The sequence below is a fragment of the Chiloscyllium plagiosum genome, chromosome 13 (genome assembly GCF_004010195.1).
Source record: "Chiloscyllium plagiosum isolate BGI_BamShark_2017 chromosome 13, ASM401019v2, whole genome shotgun sequence".
Taxonomy (NCBI): Eukaryota; Metazoa; Chordata; class Chondrichthyes; order Orectolobiformes; family Hemiscylliidae; genus Chiloscyllium; species Chiloscyllium plagiosum.
The window spans coordinates 76,963,747-76,972,993 of NC_057722.1; the positions used below are offsets into that span (position 1 = coordinate 76,963,747).

The 9,247-nt window shown below is 44.8% G+C and overlaps 1 protein-coding gene across 1 annotated transcript in view; it reads left to right on the forward strand.

The window, feature by feature from the left end:
* The window catches only part of LOC122555670 (sodium/hydrogen exchanger 9-like), a 451,890-nt gene that overhangs the window by 128,129 nt on the left and 314,514 nt on the right, over positions 1-9,247 (forward strand). The gene's annotated exons all lie outside the window — the stretch shown is intronic.

Here is a 9,247-nt window from a genome sequence, read left to right on the forward strand (position 1 = left end):
CTGGTATAGGACCCACCCAGAAACAGTCCCAGTGCCTGAAGAATCTAAACCTTTCTCTGGTACACCATTTCCCCAGCCACACATCCAGTTGATCTACCCTCTTATTCCTGCTCTCACGAGCACATGGCACTGGGAGTAAGTCTAAACAAAATAAAATGGGGTTATCGTCTCTGGTACATTTCAGGAGCTACATTTTAATGCATCTCTTCAAAGTTTGTGTGAAGATTTGTAGCTCGGGTGCTCGTTGCTCATCCACAAACTCCATCAACAAACACATTTACCTGGACCCAATATACCGGCCACTACAGTGGACAGCTGAAACTGACAACCGGAAGTGGCAGGGACAGGCCACTATAAATGCCGGAGGAAACACCACAGAAGCGCTTCACAGGAGGCTCCCAAGCACTGAGGATGTCACCTAGACAGGGGACGAAACGTTTGCAACAAAAATTTCCAGCTCGGCGAACAGAACCACAACAACGAGCACCCGAGCTACAAATCTTCGCACAAACTTTGAACTGTTAAGTCGCAGTCAGTTGACCTTTCACCCATTGGGGCATCTGTTCGTTTCCACTGGAAGGAGGCTTCTCTTAATGAACTTTGACCTCAGACTTGACTGCTCAAGGACATCAATGTAAACTATTTCTTGACAGGTTTTGTAGCATCCCTACATCCTTACACAGCACAACCCTGTGAACCAACATACTGATGAAGGGCTTTTGCCCAAAACGTCGATTTTCCTGCTCCTCAGATGCTGTCTGACCTGCTGTGCTTTTCCAGCACCACACACTCTCGACTCTGATCTCCAGCATCTGCAGTCCTCACTTTCACCTATACTTTGTTACACTGACATTCTGGTCAGCTCTTACCTCTGCAGCCTTGTGTCAGGTTTAATTCCAATCTTCACACTGATACAGAGTGACATCAATTCAGTTCATCAACACATACATCCCTTCATCAAAAATGGAAATCACTATCCAACTAAATAATTTTTCAATAGAGCCCCAGTGGACTGCACTATTATTGAAGAGAGCGAGTGATAAGAGTCACCATATCTCCGGAGAGGGGAGATTAGATTAGATTACTTACAGTGTGGAAATAGGCCCTTCAGCCCAACAAGTCCACATCGACCCTCTGAAGAGCAACCCACCCAGACCCATTCCCCTACATTTACCCCTTCACCTAAAACTACGGGCAATTTAGCATGGCCAGTTCACCTAACCTGCACATCTTTGGACTGTGGGAGGAAACCGGAGCACCCGGAGGAAACCCACGCAGACACTGGGAGAATGTGCAAACTCCACGCAGACAGTTGCCTGAGGCGGAAATTGAACCCGGGTCTCTGGCACTGTGAGGCAGCAGTGCTAACCACTGTGTCACCGTGCCACCCGTCAAGAAGCAGAGTCCTTCAGCCAGTGCAGGAATTGAATCCACACTGTTGGTGTCACTGTGCACTGCAAACTAGTTGTCCGTCCCACTGGGCTAACTGATTCTAGGCTTCCTTCAAATATATGTTGCTATTCTTGCAAAAGTGGGTGGAATACCTGTGAATTGGGAAGCTGGATGTGCAGGTGAGGTGAATTGGCCATGCTAAATTGCCCAAAGTGATCAGGAATGTGTAGGTTAGGTGTATTAGTCAACGAAAGTGCAGTACAAACAGGTAGCGGAATGGGTCAATGTGGACATGTTGGGCCAAATGGCCTGCTTCCACACTGTAGTGGTCCTAGAATTTGGTGTTTGTAAATTACTAAGCCAGGAAGCATTGCATGGTCCCTTTAGAAGATTGGGTGTTTTTTTTCTTCTTCCTGTGCTTAGTGATTTCAAATAGCTGTCTGTGAAAGTAGCTTGGAAGTTTACAAATATTCAGAGACCACCTGAATTGTAATATTTTTATCAAAAGGCCATGTAATTAGTAGCCCAAGCAGCAGTTTATTTTACCAAGCCAACAGGTTTTTGAATGTAGCCAATCAATTTGAGCTAAGTAGCTAGATACCAACACCAATTAAGTTTAAATCTTGATGATTTTGACAACGTAGGACCAACTTATTATAAAAAATATTGACGTGCGGCAATGCTGCTCCTTTAACAAGATTACATTATTCTTAGCTTTTTTTTTCAGAGAGGCAGTAAAAGAGACAGACTCCAAAAAGTTTAGGGTTGAAAGGTTTTAGGGCCAGTTTAAGTATAGATAACAGATATTGCCTCAGGCAAAAGGCTTTCAAGTTCAAAAGCCACTTGTACAATGAAAGGGGCTTGGCCAGTTATCCCAACTCAGCTTTTCTCTGGTTTGGTTTTAGCGAGCAGAGTTTGAAGCTGCTGGACCAAAAAAAGCAGGTGGTCCAGGTTGGTCCTCTCTCTCTGCCTTCTCTCCTGTAAGATCCTGGGTTGGATTTTACCTTTTGTGCCGAAGGGGTGTTTATGGATATTGTTGCATATATTGGGAACAGCATCATTTAATTTGCTTTAATCTGCTGGGTTTTCAGATAGGTTAAGTTATTCAGTATTCTGTTTTGTTTGTGTTGCATTTGGTAATATTGTGAATAATATTATTTGCTTAATATTCGCTTAAAACTAAGTGGTTTGACCAGCTGCATCTTTCCTGGAATATCCATGTAGACCCACTTAAAACAACAAGCAAAGTTAGAATCTGGACTACTCTCTTGGAATGTTTTGAGGGGGTCTGGCCTGGTCCATAACACATTTCATCAAGAGTATGAAAAGAAGGGGGCAATTCGACTAAGACCCAGAGCAAGCCACTGTCTACAAGATCCTATATGTCTTGGAGAAAGCTCCATCTAAATAAAAACAGTATCAATGGCATGACTGGTTCATAGCCTGGCCGAAGAATTGTCGGAGAAGACATTCCTGACAGGAGAAGGCACAGAATATTTTGGAAGACATGTAACCTGGCTGTAATTTCGGGAGACTGAATTCTTCTTTTTTGATTTGGAGACACCGGTGTTGGACTGGGGTGTCCAAAGTTTAAAAATCACACAACACCAGGTTATAGTCCAACAGGTTTATTTGGAAGCACTAGCTTTTGGAGCGCTGCTCCTTCATCAGGTGGTTGGGTTTCTCTGCCTAGTAATTTACAACCACCAAATTCTAGAACCTCTACAATGTGGAAACAGACCATTTGGTCCAACACCGATCCATTCCGCTAGCTGATTGTGCTGCTTTTTCCCTGACTAATACACCTAACCTACACACCCCTGATCATTATGGGCAATTTAGCATGGCTAATTCACCTCACCTGCACATCTAGTTTCCCAATGCACAAACTAGGTCCACGACACCAAAATCAGTTAGCTCAGTTGGCTGGACAACTAGTTTGCAGTGCACGCTGACACCAACAATGTAGGTTCAATTCCCGTACTGGCTGAAGGACTCTGCTTCAATAGACAATAGGTGCCGGAGTAGGCCATTCTGCCCTTCGAGCCTGCACCACCATTCAATATAATCATGGCTGATCATCCTTAATCAGTATCCTGTTCCTGCCTTATCTCCATAACCCTTGATTCCACAATCCTTGAGAGCTCTATCCAACTCTTTCTTAAATGAATCCAGAGAGTGGGCCTCCACTGCCCTCTGGGGCAGAGCATTCCACACAGCCACCACTCTCTGGGTGAAGAAGTTTCTCCTCATCTCTGTCCTAAATGGTCTACCCCGTATTTTTAAGCTGTGTCCTCTGTTTCGGCATTCACTCATCAGCGGAAACATGTTTCCTGCCTCCAGAGTGTCCAATCCTTTAATAATCTTATATGTCTCAATCAGATCCCCTCTCAGTCTTCTAAACTCAAGGGTATACAAGCCCAGTCGCTCCTGTTTTTCAGCGTAAGGTAGTCCCGCCATTCCAGCAATTGACCTCGTGAACCTACGCTGCACTCCCTCAATAGCCAGAATGTCTTTCCTCAAATTTGGAGACCAGAACTGCACGCAGTACTCCAGGTGTGGTCTCACCAGGGCCCTGTACAGCTGCAGAAGCACCTCTTTGCTTCTATATTCAATCCCTCTTGTTATGAAGACCAGCATGCTATTAGCCTTCTTCACTACCTGCTGTACCTGCATGCTTACCTTCATTGACTGGTGTACAAGAACACCCAGATCTTCTCAACATCTCCCCTCACCAGAGACATGGTGACTCTTAAAATGCCACCAGTTATCTCCCTAATTCCCCACAACCACCTGATGAAGGAACAGCTCTCTGAAAGCTCGTGCTTCCAAATAAACCGGTTGGACTATAACCTGGTGTTGTGATTTTTAACCACTTATTTTTAATCTAAGTGGGACTTGTATTTATTGGGACAGTATACTATTAGAATCTTGCTTTGAAAATAGTAGCTTGAAGGGATTTATTCAGTTTGCTAATAGTTTAGTTAATTTATTTACTGTTAGATAAATAAATTGTTACTTGTTTTAAAGTGCGTGTCAGGGATTTATTTTATTAACCAATAGAAGTTGCTGAGAAGCAGGTTACACCACTGTTCACACTCTTTTTAAAGGTTACAGGGTTAGGTGCTCCTCTTTGGGCGTTTTGGTTTTAGTTCTCGGTGAGGATCAGCCTCCACTTTGTAACACTACCTACAAACTTTCTGTAAGTACCACTGGTTTCCAATGGAGCCTTCCTCGGTCAGTTCCCAGACACCGTGGCTTTTGATGGAGCGCACCTTTACTGTGGGATGCACTGGTGGCAGGAAAGCCTTGCACATTTTTATTCAAATGATATCATCCAAAAGCAGCAGTTTGATAAATTCTGAATAAAAATTGCATTTGTATTGTTTAAAAAAAAAAGGGAAAAATGCTTACCAGAGACTTCCTCATGAAGATAATGTGGCTTTCAAATTTAATACATTTTACAATGTGACATACAATCAGGAGCTAAGCACCAGAGAAGGGTTTGCTGGGGCAGTGTAATTAGGATGCACCAAGTTTCAAACCAACATGAGTGCTGGAGAAACTCAGCAGGTCTGGCAGCATCTGAATTGAAATGAATTGAATTTATTGTCATGTGTACTGAGATACAGTGAAAAGCTTTGTCTTGTGAGCAACACAGGCAGATCAGAGTTAAGTAGCATAGATAAGTAAATAATATCTGTGAAGAGAAAGCAGAGTTAACATCTCTGGTCCAGTGACCCTTTTAAACAATTTATTACCTGTAAGTCAGCAAAATGATTAATGACCTTCCTGATTATCTTGGCAAATTCTATGGATTTTCCAGATGTATTTCTTTTCCATTCTACAATTTAGCCATGATTAAATGGCAGAGTGGACCCTATGGGCCAAATGGCTTTACTTCCACACCTATGTCGTATGGTCTTATGGTCTAACAATGTTTCTGTGCTTTTTTGGGCACATTCTAATTGGTAAAAGTGACTGGCTGGTCAGGTATCTAGCTTGCAAAATGACTCTTCATCTGAGAATGAATTTCTCAACAAACAAACAAGCCACACGTTGTGAAGTTTCAGTTTGCCTGACATGGAGTGCACGGGGCACTTACAACCATTTGAAATCTAAGAAACATTGTCTCAGTTCGGCAGAGGCAAGGATTGGGGTCCTCTGTTGATAGGGAGAGATGCTGCTGATGGTCAAACTGCTAAACAATGGCAACACCCAGCATTAAAAAGCTTCCAGTTGCGCACCCAGTTCAGGTGAAAGCACCTTTAAGATGATAGCTATCAGAACCTACAGTTAGATTGGCAGGTTCAGCTGTTTGATGACAGATGTGTCGGTTAATAGTCTCTATGATCAGTTGTTAACAGTGACTTGGAGCCACTGCTTACCTTTCTCAGCTCTGTTGTTGAGTTAAATCGTCGGAGGGCACGGGTTGACTTAGTTTTGGGTTGCCATTTTCAAGTGTAATTTTGTAAGTAGCTATAGCCCACTTTGAGCCTGCCTATCTCAGACCTCCCACTTTCGCATACCCACATGGGACAACATGTGGGTATGAGCTCCATGGTTATCAGTAACTCCACATCACTAACATGGAAAGTATTTGACCTAAAACCGCACTGCGTTGCCAACTTTCAATGTTGTGTTAAAGCTGAAGAGATTGTTGATTTGTTCATTCAAACGATGTGGGTGTCACTGGCTGGGCCAGCGTATATTGCCTGTCCCTAGTTGCCCCTTGAGAAGGTGGTGGTGAACTGCCTTTTTGAACCGCTGCAGTCCACCTGCTGTGGGTAGACCCACAGTGCTCCTAGAGAGGGAATTCCAGGATTTTGACCCAGTCACAGTGAAAGAACTGTGTTTCCAAGTCAGGATGGTGAGTCGAGGGGAACTTGCAGGTGGTGGTGTTCCCATGTATCCACTGTCCTTCAACATGGAAGTGGCCAAGAGTTTGGAAGGTGCTGTCTGGTGAATTTCTGCAGTGCATTTTGTAGATAGTACACACTACTGCTACTGAGCATTGCTGGTGGAGGGAGTGGATGCTTGTGGATGTAGTGTCAATCAAGTAGGCTGCTTTGTCCTGGATGGTGTCAAGCTTCTTGTGTGGTGTTGGAGCTACACCCATCCAGGCAAGTGGGTAGTATTCTCCTGGTTTAGGGTGGCACAGTGGTTAGCACTGCTGTCTCACAACACTAGCAAACTGGGTTCGATTCCACTCTCAGGCAACTGTCTGTGTGGTGTTTGCACATTCTCCCCATGTCTGCGTGGGTTTCCTCTGGGTGCTCCGGTTTCTTCCCACAATCCAAAGATCTGCAGGTTAGATGAATTGGCCAGGCTAAATTGCCCATCATGTTCAGGGATGTGCCGATTTGGTACAGTCACACTTCTGCCTTGTGCCCTGTAGAAGGTACACAGGCTTTAGGGCATCAGGAGGTGAGTTACTATAACCTTTGACCTGCTTTTGTAGCCACAGTGTTTCTGGTCAATGGTAACCTCAAGGATGTTGATTGGCAAGTTGGTGATTCTTAGATTATCTCTTGTTTGTGATGGTCATAGCCTGGCATTTGTGCGGTGTGACTATTACTTGCCACTTGTCAGCCCAAGCCTGGATAATGTCCAGATTTTGTTGCAGTTGAATATGGATTGCTTCAGTCTCTGAGGAGCTGTGAATGGGGCTGAACAGTGTGCAATCATTGGCAAGCATCCCCACTTTGGAGGGAAGATCATTAATGAAGCAGCTGAAGATGGTTGGGTCTAGGGCACTACCCTGAGGAACTCTTGTCGAGATGCCTGACTTCCACCAATCATCATCCTTTGTGCTAGATATACTTTCAATCAACAGAAAGCTTTCCCTGATTCCCACTAACTCTAATTTTTATATTTAACAGCAGTTCCACAAAATTGATGCCATTATTTGATGCCTCCCTGTTCCCTCATTCCAAATTCAACCAAGGTGCTATCAATGAAATACCTTCCAGCAGTTATGGTATCTTTTCCTTCAAACAACACCTTCCAAATCCGTGATCACTTCCATCTGGAAGGACAAGGGATACATGGGAACACCACTCCCTGCAAGTTCCCCTCCAAGCCACTCACCATCTTGACTTGGAAATATATCACCATTCCTTCATTGTCGTTAGGTCAAAACCCTGGAACTCCCTCCATTAGGGTATTATGGGTCTACCTATAGCACATAGACTGCAGCTGTTCAAGAAGGCAGCTCACCACCACCTTAATGGCAGTGAGGGACTGGCAATAACTGCTGGCCCAAACAGCAATGTCCAGGAGTGAATTATAATAAAACAGATTGATTTTTTTTTGTTGTTTGGCAACATTTAACAATGGATTCAGCAGTAGTTGCGAATTCTTCTGCTTTTCTCAGGAAGGGAGGGATTGTAACCTCCTTTTTCTGATCTTATCAACAATCTCCTGGTTCACATTAGCTCATCAGTTAGTCAGTCAAAGGAAACACTGGAGGGAGATTTATGTTAGATTGCAAGAGGACTTCGCCGTGTGGTTGGGATAGAATATTTCCTCTTGTGTGAGAATCTGGAGCAAGGGGTCATCGTTTAAAAATAAGGCGTCACCCATTTAAGAGCGATGAGGATTTTTTTTCTGAGGATTGAGTGTCTTTGGAATTCCCTCCTTTAAAAGACATTAGATGTAAAATCTTTAACTGTTATTAATACAGAGGGAGATAGCTTCTTAATGACCAAGGGGAAAGGTGGGGCAGGCTGAAGGGCTGAGTGGCATTTTTTTCCAAGAGTCACTTTCCTTCCCAGTGCAGTTGTTGTTTTGCTCTCCGAAATCCAGCTTACTAGCTCCTGGATCTCCAGATCATCATCAGCACCTTTAATGGAGCTATATGAAACCATGGGCCTGACCCTGGATGTCTATATCAACCTGACCTGGCACTGTGGAGCAAAACCCAGGATTCACAGGGAAGCCTCGGAAAATGTTGTCCAATTCCAATACCTCGGAAGTGTCCTGTCGGTCAAAGCAGCTATTGATGAAGAGATTCCACTTCGCCTCTGGTGTTGTAAAGCAGCCTTCAGCCACCTGAGGAAAAGGGCATTTGAGAACAATGTCACCGGATACGACACCAAGATCATGGTATACAGGCCTGTGGTGGTTCCCGCCCTCCTACATGACTTTGAGACATGGACTGTCTACAGCAGACACCTCAAGGCTGTACAGAAACTACAGGACAGCAGATGCTAGAGATCAGAGTTGAGAGTGTAATGCTGGAAAAGCACAGCAGGTCAGGCAGCATTCGAGGAGCAGGAGGATTGATGTTTCGGGCATAAGACCTTCAGGACTTCCTAATGAAGAGCTTATGCCCGAAAGGTCGATTCTCCTGTTCCTCGGACACTGCCTGACTTGCTGTGCTTTTCCAGCACCATACTCTTGACCTCAGACACTGGAGCAGTCCCACTAAAGCTGCCTGGGCAAGATCCTGTGAATCCACTGGGAAGGTACATGCACCAACACCAGCGTTCTTGACCAGGCCAGTATCCCCAGCATCGAGGCACTGACCTGCACCCGCACCACCGACACAAGACTCCCCAAACAGGTGGGAGAAAATGAGGACTGCAGATGCTGGAGATCAGAGCTGGAAAATGTGTTGCTGGAAAAGCGCAGCAGGTCAGGCAGCATCTAAGGAACAGGAGAATCGACGTTTATGGCATAAGCCCTTCTTCAGGAATGAGGAAGGTGTGCCAAGCCGTCTAAGATAAAAGATAGGGAGGAGGGACTTGGGGGAGGGGCGTTGGGAATGCGATAGGTGGGAGGAGGTTAAGGTGAGGGTGATAGGCCGGAGAGGGGGTGGGAGCGGAGAGGTCGGGAAGAAGATTGCAGGTCA